Raw genomic sequence first — 14272 nt, forward strand, 5'->3', positions numbered from 1 at the left:
AAGTTTCATAGCCAAGCTCCAATAATTTTTGTGACGTTACACATGACACATGTGGTCGAGCGTTGTCATGCAACAAAATGGGCCCTTTCCGATTGACCAAAGAGGGCTTCATTACTGCCAATTTCTGATGCATGGTATTAATTTGGTTACAGTATGATTCAGCATTGATGGTTTCGCCAGGATTTAAGAAGCTGTAGTGTATTAAACCAAATGAAGCCCACCATACCGTAACCATTACCTTTTTTTGATGAGTTGGGGGCTTTGGAAAATGTATTGGAGCTTCTCCTTTGTCGAGCCACTGTCCAGAACGTCTAGTGTTATCGTAGAGAATCCACTTTTCGTCACATGTAACAATTCTGGCCAGAAATGGGTCATTTTTGTTTCGACAAAGAAGTGATGCACAAACATCAAAGCGCTGATTTTTTTGGCGATCGTTTAATGAGTGTGGAACCCAATTTTCGAGTTTTTTCACTTTTCCAATCGCCTTGAGGTGGTCAGCGACGGTCGTTTTACTGACTTTGAGTTGCTCTGCAAGTTCTCGAACAGTTGTTTTGGGGTTTTCTTCCACCACTGATCGCAGAACATCATCATTAAGAGAGGAAGGCCTTCCACGACCTTCTTCATCTTCAAGGCTGAAATCTCCCTCCCGAAATTTTTTAAACCACCTTTGCACAGTGCACTCATTAACACAACCCTCGCCCCAGACTTGGTTAATGTTTCTAGCCGTTTGGGCTCCGCTTCGGCCGAGTTTAAACTCGTAAAAGAAAATCGTACGAAATTCTCGCTTTGACATTATAAGGATGACTGAATTATTTCCAAGTAGCGGAATGCTACAGAGGTAAACAAACAATATCATTTGGAAGAGGATTAATAAGTGTTGACATTCATACAAATGAGTAATCCTGTAAACGTAAACAGAATATTTTATATAGATTTTTTTAAATGAAAACTTAAAATCCTGCATTATTTTCCGGACAACCCGATAAATAAATTGAGTGGTGCGTTAAAGTTGTCCATCAGTATATATTAATTGCAAGACACCTACTTAGTGCTCATCCTTAGAATATAATATATTTAAAAACGTTAGTGGATGAGGCCAATTTGAATGAAAATAATTTTTTCCTTCATCGACCTTTCAAAGAGTTTATCCCATTCAACAAGACTTTGAATCTTTATAATTTAACGTTTATAATTGTAAATATGAATATCTATTTACAATTTTGAAACATGATTTCCAATACAATGAAACGAAATATCGAGATTGTATAGATTGTAGAATATTAAAACCATAGGTTTCAAATTACTTTGTTTGCGTTTGTTAACCTTTTAAATTATTAATGAAAGTAATGAGGGGGAAGTTTACTTCAAAGATTTTTTTTTTTTGCTTTTTCCTTTGGAAATATTGCCATATAATATTTATTCATTTATTTCAATTTTTTTTTTATAATCCTTCTCCCGGACGTTAAAAGGAAATGTTGATTGATTTAAGAAATTTATAAATTAAATCCAAGACCTTCATGTTGTTACTTGCCAACAGCGTTTCAAGATTTATTGGGCCCATTATACTGGGGTGCCTATACCGATCATCCAATAATTGTTTCCTCTGGTTATCGTACTCTGGGCATTCTAATATTAGATGACTGGGATTTGATGGACTGTTGCATGTTGGACAGTTAGGGGAAGTGGTTATTCCAACTCTATGCCTATAACTCCCCCACAGGCCATGGTTAGTTTTGATTCTGAAAATAGTAGAGTAGAATTCCTTTTGCCTGCCTCCTTCCAAAAACCACGGCTTTGCTTTAAGCTTTGGAAATAAAGCTCATTGGATCACGACTGTCAAAGATTGTTAAAATCAAATGTTGAAATATAGATTTATGTATTAACGTTAATAAAATATAATAATTTTTTACCACATGTCCTGGGTAAAATGTTTTCGAATTTTCGTGAATAATGATATATTTACTTATAAGGAACACATAAAATAAAAAAAAATATTAAGTTAATTTATTGTTTAACTTGTAACATCTTGTAATTTTGTGCGAATTGAAGCACAGGGATAAATTGATTTGGTAGGAAGGCGAATAGTTGATATCCTGACTGGCTCTTTCAGGGCAACGGCCATTTTTTTGACAAAAAATCAATCAATAAAAGAAACACTACTCCACAGCTTTATCACTACAAAAATTTCATATGAAATAAAAATTAGCCGTTTTACTTTAAAACCGATCGTTTTTTTAAAACTTAATTGTACAAAATGGTGATCCGAATGGAAGCCGTACGTTTCAGACATGAACAATCCTGTTAAACAACGTATATTTTATTCAAACCACTAATCAGCTAGCTGAAAATAGAATTGAAATTGAAATCCAATAAGACCGATACATAGAGAAGCATAAACGTGTTATTTTTGAACACTGTTACACAATTACCCCCATTTGCAGATTATGCTAATTAATAATTAATTATTATAACAATTCTGCCAGTTATAACCAATGTGATCAATCGTAAAATATGTTATCGTTCAGGAGAGAGAGAGAGAAAAAAAAAACAGCTCTAGCTTTAGAATGTGATCTGATAAGGAAAGACACGAGGGTCCCAGAAAACGTGTCCCGTCGAACAACACACGTGAGGACAGTGTAGAGGGAGAAAAAAAAGTTTGATAGTTACCTATAAGTAGACCAGGATGATAGGTAACTATCAAACAAACAAAAATTGAACGTTAGTAAGCATTTTAATTTTTGATTGCATAATATCAAATAATAAAAAAATTAAGGCTACCGTGTGTTTGTCAAGTTAACTCTTAATAAAATTTATCCTATTATTAGTACATACTTATACTTATAACTATGTATAACCCATTTTTTCCTTGATATTATTTCCGTAAGCATTTCGTCGTTACGCAACGCAAGAAAAAGTGTACGAGGAAATTTATCTGCCATCAATTTGTGCATTGACCTTTGATAACAGAATTAATTTTCATTCTCCTCTCTTTTCAACGACAAAATATTGTTTTGAACTTATTTCTAACTATAAAATAAATTACAATCTTTTATTTTACGGGAAGTAGGCCACTGGTCTCTGAAATATTGGGTTGTCCGGAAAATAATGCAGGATTTTGGTATTAAACAAAAAAAAAGAAACTAGTTACTTTAAAGCAATGTTCTTTAATCAAAATAANTAATCCTGTAAACGTAAACAGAATATTTTATATAGATTTTTTTTAATGAAAACTTAAAATCCTGCATTATTTTCCGGACAACCCAATAGATAACGCAGATTCATTTTATCTAATGGATAAAATACAATTACATAGGGTAATTACAATTACAAGACTGACGAATTGAAATAAACTACTGCGTTTTTCTCCGAAGAATAATGTTGATTTTTGACTTCAATCAAAAATAATCAGAGTTTATTATTTATTTTTATTATTCTTTTGATAAAGGCCAACTTCCAACCTCGTTTAGTAAATCCATTATTTTCCTCTCTTTAAAAATGGTTACGCAAACGATGTACTTAATTACAGAGGTATCTCACGTATATTTCCAAAATTACATGTTACACCGGCGTTTAGATATGTATATCAAAGAGGATGATCAACTTAGCGAATGTCAGGCTGGGTTCAAAAGAACCTCTGCAATCGACATCTTTTTTCTATCTAACTTAATACAACTGAAGCTCTCAGAAAAACGAAATAATGTTTGATGCTTCTTCATAGACTTAAAGGTAACTTCTAACTCAGTCGACCACTCATCATTGCCTAAGTCTCTTAGATATGGGTATTTCGTCTAAGTTTGTAGGTATAGTTAAATCTTAGTATGCCTCGGGTGCATCAGCGATACGGACCTCAGAGGGAATTTCTACATACTTCAACATAGAGACAGGAATAAGACAAGGGTGGAGGCTTAGTCTTCTGTTATTTGCCCTTTTTTTGATAATATTGTAGGTTTACTAGAGAGAAGTCCTTGTTGGTATAACAAAATAAAAATTCCTTATTGCTGAGGGTCCGGCAGGTTTGCAAAATAATATAAGAATATTTGAGTCCTTTTGTGATCTTTGGGAGTTATCAGTTATTTAAAAAAGTCCAAAATTATGGTTTACTTAAGAGACAACAATTTAACAGATGACTTGGACAACTACGAAGACGTCTAAGACCGAAATCCGTTTTGACGTCAACACTAAACTAACCTCAAAACGTATTATATTATTGCGACCACTTTTGCCATACGGAGAGGAACTATGGGGTTCTGCCAAGCCATCCAACATCCTTCCAATCAAAAGTCCTCAGGCAAATTGTCAAAGCTCATTACTACGACAGTAACTTCATTATCCATAACGACCTCGACATTCCTTTTGTCAACGAACTGATCAGTTCCCGATCCCAAAAGTTTTACAACCTTGCGATCAATCCCTACTGCAAGAGGTCGCCTTAATCGACGATGGCCTTCTGCCCTTCTCGCCTCATAATCCCTCACACCGAGGCCAGCATTGGCTGGCTAGACTCATGGCCTGCGTCTCCGAGTACTGCACCGGCATTAGTGTTACTGCTATGACCACGAGAAAAAAAAGTTTTGTGATCACATTTGTAGTATGTATAGTGTATCAACAAAATAATAAATAAAAAATCTTAAGATACTTCAAAAATGAAGAAAGTACTTAAGCAGCCTCCATAGTAAACAATTAATGTTCCGTTTGCAAATATATATATATTTAAAAATATAGTTAGGTCGTTTCCGATTGTTTTAGTCTGCCTATCTTCGCTGTTTTGTCCCTCAGACGCGTTTCAGCCTTGTGTTGGATTAGCTTGAGTCTCTCCCTGCTTATAACCCTGACCAGTATCCATCACATCGCGCACCTTAAGAGGAAAGCTCAAAAAACTTAAATTATTTATTACTGTCACCATTTAGCATTATAAATTTAATGATTAAATTAGTTTGGTTTTAGTGTTTGATTATTATAAATTGTAATAATGCTTACTAAGGGTTAAATTATTTTCATAAGTATCAACTTAATATATTAAATTATGGAATAAAATAGGTAATAGAAAATGCAAGTGATTTTTTAATAATAAATATAGACAAATTACCCGTGATAATAAAAAATTTCTTGGATTAATTAATGCCCATGTTTTGAAAATAATTAAATAATATAAAGAAAATCTAACGGTGAAACTTCAAAAAATATATTAAATAAATTGCTGATCTACTTGCGTCTCTTTATGACTTGGCAAGCATTTAAAGTCCTATTTGTTTAGATTTTAAGCTATTTTGACGTTATGCCATCAACAGTGGGGTTGAAAAACCTTTGCTGCACCGTCTTCAAAACAAGTCCGATATAATTAATATAAATGTATATGTAACGATGAACTAGATTATCGACCTGCTGGATACAAGAAGTCTTTTCAGAGGATCTTCGGAAGAGGTCAAAACAGGTTTTGACCTCTTCCGAAGATCCTCTGAAAAGAATAAATGTATATTGTAAGTCGCATATGATATAAAAATCATTATCATTTAAATATAAACATGACAAAACAGGTGGAATAGGAGGTTCGACCAACTGTGTTTGTGAAAATTGTGAACATTTAATTTCCTTTTAATTTTTCCGATAGAAAGGTCTCATTCTTAAAATCCACAAGGGCGAAATAATTACTTCGTCACATTAAATCTTTGCCGCCATATGAAATAAAAAGTCCATTTAAGAGAAATCGGCATTATGCAAATGTCTTTGACAATGCCCAGGATTACATAATCTTGGGCAAAGTTTCTTGTCCCCCAAACACGAGGGTTAATCATCATCACGTGGTTCTCGTACAACGTTTGCCCCACTTTAGTTTTGCCCTCCATTTTCAAGAAAATCCTCCACCCCCGGGTTTCACTTCACCTGCCACAGATCGGCTTGTCACTACCAGGGATGGTCGTCAAACCATCAAATTCGAAAATACACCAAAATTTATTTTTAGACCGGTAAAAATACTCGACGTTATGCAACTTCGGCCGATGATCATCCACGCTTGTGGCGTGTGTACTTCACCTCGCCCCCCTTCCCATACGTAAATGTACGTTTTACGTCGTTTGTAGTAGGAAAATAGAGTAAGCGATTCATTGATTAAAAAAATAAATAAAAAAGTCAAACAATTTGAAAGCCAAAACAAACTGACATGATCCAATTTTAGCTTACACGTAAAAGACATTCCCTTTAACTGGGCCAATCTTTTCGTAAATAATGCTTATGAAGACCATATTGGAAATAATTATATGGGCCAATTAAATTATAACATTTTTTTTTTAAATGGTCTGAATTGATGCAAAAGAAGCTATGGAACATACTGTATTGCTATGGACACGTCGACCCACACTTATAGTCTGATGATGTGGGTAAAAGTAATTTATGAAAGAAAATGAAAATAAGCTGGCCTTCTGTTGAAAGTCAAGATGGTGGCGTGGCATACAAGGGGATTTTAAATTGGAACGAGTTTAAGGAACTGGGAAAAACTGATAGCCTCGTAATGACGAATGTTTTTTATATTGGCTGTGTGGCATCACTGACAACTTAAAAAAGTGACACATGTACAAAGAAATAGCTGTGCAGGATTTAATCATGTCCTTTATTTTTTAATAGTTAGGGATGGTTAGAATCATAAAAAATCATATCATTAGAACGGGATGGTTAGTTTCGTATTTAGTCAGACACATTTTATTTAGTGATAGATCTATTGACCACGTTTTTTTACTCTCGAATAATCTGGATCTCCGTATGGTCTGGACAAAACAGATCTAACTGTTACTGCCAAGCTTTCTACCTTCTTTAAGGTCATTATCAGGGCAAACTATCATAAAAATGTCTACAATGTATTACAGCCCTTGGCAATGTTAGGATTGAGTCGGTCTTCAAAGAAATTTGGAACGATGTATTAATAACTTAATTATGACATATTTAAGATTGTATTGTGCTGATGATGACCTTAAAATAGGTCGAAAGCTTGGCAGTAACAATTGAATTGGTTTTATCATCTAGAGTATCTAGACCATACCAACCAAGATCTCCAGATATTTCGGGAAAAATACAACCTCTCAGCTATGAAAAACAATTTAAGAATGCCCATTTTTTGTGTTGTGTTTGAGTTGTGAAAATCACAACGCTGGGAATCGAACCCAAGAGACTGAGAGGGTGATGTCAAATCCCACTTACTTTGAAGTCACACTATTAAGTATTTTATGCTAATAAAATAAATCAATACAGTTTTTGATTTTATTGTTTCTGTATTAATCGGAATATAAAGTGTATTAAAATTGCCAAGGTTGAAGCCGATTTCTGATAAAGTATGCACAATATTTTACAAATTTGACATGAAAATAGGAATTCACGACAAATATATTAATAGTACGGTTGGTTTTTTTAAACTTTTAAAGCCTTTAAATTATTATTAATATAACAGGATCCAAAAAAAGAGGTAAAACTAAATCAAACTTAACCAAAGGTGGCTTTATTATTATTGTGATTTAACATTCATTAAATTTTATTACATTAAAAAATAATTCATCCTGTGAGCGGTTTGAAGTTGGGGTTATACGTTGCTCTTTACTCGTTTATTAATATTGAGAAATATCGATTAACGACTAATAACAATAAAACATATTTATAACTCATCGTACAACAAAGTTATGTATATACTCACGTAACGACATAATCAGGCATTAAAGTCCGCGTAAGTCAAGTAAAGTCAGGGGAAGGTAAAGGTGTAAAAAAACTACAGTACACATCATGTCCTACTGGACATTGAGGATTTTTTCGTGCAAACCCGAAGACTCTTGATTAATATTTATCCAAGGCCTTAGATAAAAAGAATAAGTAATTGAAATAATTAATATTTAAATTAATCTCACTTTAGTAAATTTATAATATTTTCCTACAACATATATTTTATTCGTAAAGAAAACTTTAAATGACATTTTAATTTAATTTAACTTGTTTTTAAATATGAATGATATGGAATAAGAATTTTACGAACAGACTTGTGCGAAGATAGTTAGCGAAGATAATTTTAAGTCTGTGCTTAATCGTGATAGGGCGCTTTGCTAGTTTCAAAAAACGATAAAACTTAATATATTAACAACAGACCTACAATTATTGAAACATCAATACATATACCTATGCATTTTTTATAAAATAAACAAATTTTAAAATCATGTTTCATTAAACCCGTCTGTGTAAAAATCGATTGATTAACCATTTATTTATTAAATAATCGTGCATATTATTGTTTTCTTTAAAAAGTCAGAATTGAGGTAATTTTTCTTAATGGTGAGTTTGAATAGCAAATAATTAATTATCAGATTCAGAGTAATTATAGGTCAAAGGAAACGTGATGAAGGTGTCGAGACGCATGTCGAATTATTCAACCCAATTGCATAAATCCATGTATAAATTCCCCTTTTTTTTTGAGTAATTGCAAAATCGTATCGCATTTTAAAAATGTTCCCAAGTCGCTTTCCATATTGTTGAGAAAAGAAGATGGAACGATCAAATTCGGTTATGCCCTCATTTGGAGTATTGACGTTACGTCAGAAAGATATCCTTTCGAGCATGACGTTGGATTTGTCTGAAGGAGATTGTTTTAATTTTTTAGACTGGATTTCTGAGAGCTTTCGGACTTTCATTCGAATCATTTACAGTTGAGAATATTAAAACGAAATCAGGCCCATCCGGATTACACAAATCAGGGGATACTGAATTCGTGTTGACGATTTAAAAGTCTGATAGATAGGATTGCCGCGGCTCACGATTCAAGTCCATTCGTTTATCGACGAGTTAAATATGTACAAAAATGTTTTGACGACGAGGAAGGCTTTAAGATATTTCTGGTGTTAATTGCCATTTTATACATCATACCAAAACTAAATAGCACACATTTTCCCCAAAGCGTTTCTCAAATTTACATTTATACGTAAATCGTTTGAAAAACAATATATACATGATCTTGCATGTGTAATCGTGTCACGTTGTCGGAAAATATTTGCCACAGGAGGAAAATAAATCTAATCTTAACTCTGAGGAAAAACATTGAAGGATTAGGAATCCACATTGGACGGCTTCATGTTTTTACCGATACCCTGGAGTTTTTCATGTCGACAAATACAAACAAAACATTTAAATTTAAATTACAAAAAACACAATTTAAACATTGGTGGGTTCGATTATTTATGAATTGATTACAAGTGGCTGAAATTATCCTTTATAAAATCGGCGCTCTTTGCAAAATGTCGGTTCATTTTTTGAATTTCCTCGCCGCATTTCGAGTTTTACACCAAATCGGTTTCAACGTATTGACTTGTAATGGAACATTTTTTTTTTTAGTTTAGTCGAAAGTTAAAAATATAGCAAAAATATACAAACACTTGACATTTTTGATCACTTGTGCCTTTTTCTGATTTTGGGCGTTTTTAGGTTCGTCATGACAAAATTTTGTGTGGTTTTGGGTACACGATAAGCGTTTGAGTTATTTTCCGATTGTTGATGACAATCACTTGTATATTGTATTGTATGATGATTATAGCTTGTGTGGTTTCTTCCCAACTTCTTGTTTTTTTTTTCTTGTAATCCATTAATGTGGTTTTGTGCTCATGACAACTAATTGTGCATTTTTGTGATGTTTCATGACATCCACTTGTGGATTTTAGTTTAGTCATTACAATTATTGTAATTGTGCATTTTTGGGATGTTTCTATCAACCACTTGTGGGTTATGGTTCTTTCGTGACAAGTAATTGTGTATTTTTGTATTTTTAATGATAGTCACATTTTTTTATCATTTCGTTACATTTTCAAGTTAGTCACATGTTTTTTTGTATCATTTCGTGATATCTACTTGTGCATTTTTGAGATGGTTTATGTCAACCACTTGTGGAGTTTAGTTTTGTCAGGAGTACCAATTGGCATTTTGGTGATGTTTTATACCAACCACTTATGGCTTTTAGTTTGTCATGACTACTAAGTGTGCATTTTGTTGATGTTTCTTGACAACCACTTGTGGATTATAGTTTTTTCATGACAATTAATGATGCATTTTGGTAATGTTTCATGACAACCACATGTAGATTTCAGTTTTGTCATGACTACTAAGTGTGCATTTTGATTGTAGTTGTTTCATGACAACTAATGATGCATGTTTGTGATTTTTCATGAAAGCCATTTGTGTGTGTGCGTTTTTTTAATGATTTCGTGACATCCACTTGTGGGATATTATTTTCCAAAAACACCGATGACCCGAGGGTTGGTATACATAGTTTGGACCATTATTTTCAATTATTTATTGTACCCAAGATTCTACATCTTCGTAACTAAATATATGTAAGAATGTAAAGAAAGCAAAATTAATTGGATATCGACAGTATATCAATCTTAGGGAGAATGTGACAAACTAATCTTACAATTTAATTATCTAGCCATTGTCGAATACCATAGAAGTCATATAAGCTAACGGAAATTCAAATAATACGGATAAGAACGACATAATAATTAATTGATGTGTATCATCGTGGAGGTGATTACAAAAAAAGCGTAATGATCTTGCATAATCTGTTCAGTCCATCATCAAAAAATAATTAAAAATTTTTGTTGTTGTTAATTTATAAACTGTATGTCTTCATGTCCAACGTCAATACGTATTGCAAACTTTGAATTCAAGATAATTATATATTTTAAAGTTACAATAGGATTTATTGTTTAAAAAAAAGATGCATTTATATTAGGACAGCCCGCGTGATAACCACATCAAGAATCGAAGGATTAGAATAATTTTTAAGCAAACCATAAATCAGGGATTTTATTAATAATTTTGATGAACATTATAGTGTGAATGTTAAATTATTTATTTACACACACATTTATTCCACTTAGAAGGAGGAACAGTACAGATTCAACAAGTGGTCTTAAATATTTGTAGTCTGAAGAATGGCTGTTGTAAATAGCAAAATCGGGGATGTTGAATGCAGGTGCCTACCGGTTTGGTTGGTTGTTGTCGGTTTGAATTGGTAATAATGGCGAAATGCCGAATTTGTCAGAATTAACAAAAATGAACGAGGATAGACACACTAGGTTGTGCTAGGAAACTTTATGTCTATAATGTTTAAAACGAGAGGCAAGTTATTGGGATTGAATTAATAGAGAAGAAAACAGAAGGCTGTGTTCGTTGTGTATTTTACGAGAGATTGACGTTTTCCACTTCGTGTGTATTTGTCCAATAATGAAATAATACAGAATGCGGCTTAAAAAATGATGTTTAAATTATCTCGAATTGAAGGCTTAAGTAAAAGGAGAAAGTTGTCCAAATTTGGTTGCATATGTATCACACGAACTGAGGTATCGGAGCGCTTTAATTTTAGAGGAAAATTAATAAAATGAAATGGTCATTTTTATTCGTAATTACAGTTAATTAAGGTTTTTAGTTGATATGAAAAAAAGCTAATGGCACGAGCGGGATTCGAACCCACGATCTTCGGCTAGATACGCCGCTGCTCTACCACTTGAGCTATCGTGACCTCGATCCACTCGGACATCAACTTCCTATCTCAACCCCACCTTATGAGTTTTCCCTCCTTTTTGCAATTTTTCAATTCAAATATATTTATTAAAAACAAAATGTCTTAGTGTGATCTAGATTTATCTTCATTTTGTACCTGTCTGAATTGTTATTTAATTGTTATAGTTTAATTTATTAATTTGTATAGACAAGAGATCTCGCATATTTACTAAATTAGCTTTAATATTTGGACACAATTATTAAAATAAAATTGATTAGTTTAATAATTCAAAAGATTTTTATTTGTATAGCTGCTTTTGCATGATATTTAAATTTTTGTTGTTTAAATTTCTTAAATTTAATTTTCTACAGAGTTAGTTTTCGTTGATTCACATTTAAAAGGTGTTTTAATTTTTTTTAAAATCTTTAACAGTCAATGTGTCTTATATTATTATTTTTATTGATAAATAACTACGTACATTACTCTGAGGAAGGTCAAATATAGAGCCGAAAGCTTGGCATGTATAATACGGTGTATTAATTCAAGGACCACATTCCCAAAAAATTGTCAAATCCAGTGTATATGAAAGTTGGTCGATAAGAAAATAATACCGTAAATTTAAAGTTGAATATCAAGTTGCAATTAGTGTACAAGTGTTGACACAATAAATGCAAGTGTTTAAAAATAATGTATTTAACTTACTGAACTTAAAAAGTGTTCGGCATCACCTAAGTATAAGAATTCTTGCTGAAAACTCGTACACGTCCCAGTATGGTTTTGTCAGGGATGATAAAGCGTTCGAGGAGGTGGCAAGGGTTGAACTGAAATTTGTCTTGAGGGATGAAAGAGAGGGGAGCTAACCCCTTCTCTGCGGCAGCAGGTCACACTGACGGGGTCACGCGGACCGAGACACGTGACCCGACGACGTTGTGGCCTCGGTGTCAGGGGGCGGAGTGACGTTTTTATTTCAATTACACATTTTCTCCAGCACAGGTTGCTCGTTTTTTTTGTGTTATTCCGAAGCACGTGATTGGTGCTGTGAGTGGGCCGGGGAAAAGCGTCGACGGGCTTCGCCAATTTCTAGGGGTGCCTTTTCAAGGGTGGCGTTTTCCCAAAAATCAGGCCAATTTTCACCCATTGGAAACTTTTTTGAATAAATCATAAAAACAATCGTTACTTCAAAAGAAAGTTGACATGTGCTTATGGCCACTTCATTTTGAATAGTCTGGCCGGTGAAATTTATCAGCCTTATAAATTATTTGTAGTAAAAAGTAGAGAAAATACAAACCTTCTTTTTCGATCATATTGCATATGCGATTAATAATATTAAAAAAAATTGGTTTTAATTTTTATTATATAACATGGATTTTTTGTCTTATTGTCATTTATATAAAAAACCTTGTTTTTTTTTTTTTTTTCAGTCAGGACTAATTAGTTTATTTATAATTATAATTAAGAATGATATTTAAAAAAAATTAAATTAAAATAATTCACAAACACTCTAGATCAAGGTATGGTCTTGAAGACAAAAGGCAATTCATTTGTTACTGCCAAGCTTTCAATCTTATCATCAGGGCCTATATTAATGTCACTTTGCGAAAGACATATTTGTACAATTGATTTAACAATTGTTTGTCATAGTGAGGAAACGTGACTCTGGTACAGCATACAATCCTTCAATAAACAAAAAAAGTGACATCTCGAAATGTGCCATTTTTCCTGATAAATACTCACACCGATTCTTTCGTTTAGGGGCTGTACATTGGAAACGACTGACAATTTTGAACATATTTTTTTCATGACATTTTTCATTCACATTCATGAGAAGAAACAACACTTTCTTTTTGATGTCACCCAAACACTCCGGAATGATAGGAAATACATTGGCAGGCTTTCAATAAAGGATGATTTGACAAGCACGTAGTATGTAGAAAAGGATACTAGGAAGCAGGGTTTGTACTCCCCAGGCACTGCAGACTTCTGGTTTATTGTAACTTCCTAGTTCCTTAGTTCAGTGCAATAGACTCAATCCTTCTTCTTAGAAGTATCAGGTCATTGACTGTTGCTGCTGCAATTTGATTCCCTAAGTTTTTTACGTATGTTAGGTTAAACCTTCATTGAGCTGTTGCTTCACATTTGAAGATGATATGAGTGGCTGTTTCCTCCTCCTCATTACATAATCTGCAAATGGGATCATCGCTGCATATACCCATGTTGTGTAGATGTTTTCTCAGATGCCAGTGACTGGTTAGTAGTCCTACCACTCCTCTGAGTTTGGCCCTCTCCAATTGCAGCAGTGTTTTTGCCAGTCTTGGTGAGGGCTGTGTCATCATAAGTTTACTATGTCTAGCAATGCTTGAGTTTATCCACTTCTATTGTTTTGCTTGGATCCATTCTGCGTGACAAGCACATGCTTGCTTGCAGAAATTATATTTGATCTGTCTTCTTTATGTGGACATCACCTTTTTAGCTCTGCTATGATTGCTCTATACATGTAAACTCATATTGTTCTACATTCTACTTTTTAAAAGATCCTGGTGGCCTAATGCTTGACATGCCTAATGTTAGGAAATATAAGAATCCTTACCTTGTGTTTTATACCATACATAAAAAGGAAGAACTGAGTAATAGACATTGCAATTTTTTTGTATTAAATTTTTGATATACTGCCAAATGAATTTAAATAGGATAGTGATCAGTTGTAAAATTTTTTTAAAGACTGATTCACCCTACTTATCAAGTTAATACATTTCA

General features: G+C 33.3%; 1 protein-coding gene across 2 annotated transcripts in view; it reads right to left on the reverse strand.

The window, feature by feature from the left end:
* Window positions 1–12344, reverse strand: part of LOC106672818 (protein timeless) — a 29302-nt gene extending 16958 nt beyond the window's left edge. Inside the window, exon 1 of one of the 2 annotated variants that reach the window (XM_024226478.1) lies at window positions 12221–12344. The gene's annotated coding sequence lies outside the window, so the exon portion shown is untranslated. The remainder of the gene's footprint in view (window positions 1–12220) is intronic. The other variant, XM_014404541.2, reaches the window with a different exon arrangement.
* Between the last annotated feature and the right edge of the window lie 1928 nt (window positions 12345–14272).

This window comes from Cimex lectularius, unplaced genomic scaffold (assembly GCF_000648675.2).
Source record: "Cimex lectularius strain Harlan isolate CLEC.00 unplaced genomic scaffold, Clec_2.1 scaffold143, whole genome shotgun sequence".
NCBI lineage: Eukaryota > Metazoa > Arthropoda > Insecta > Hemiptera > Cimicidae > Cimex > Cimex lectularius.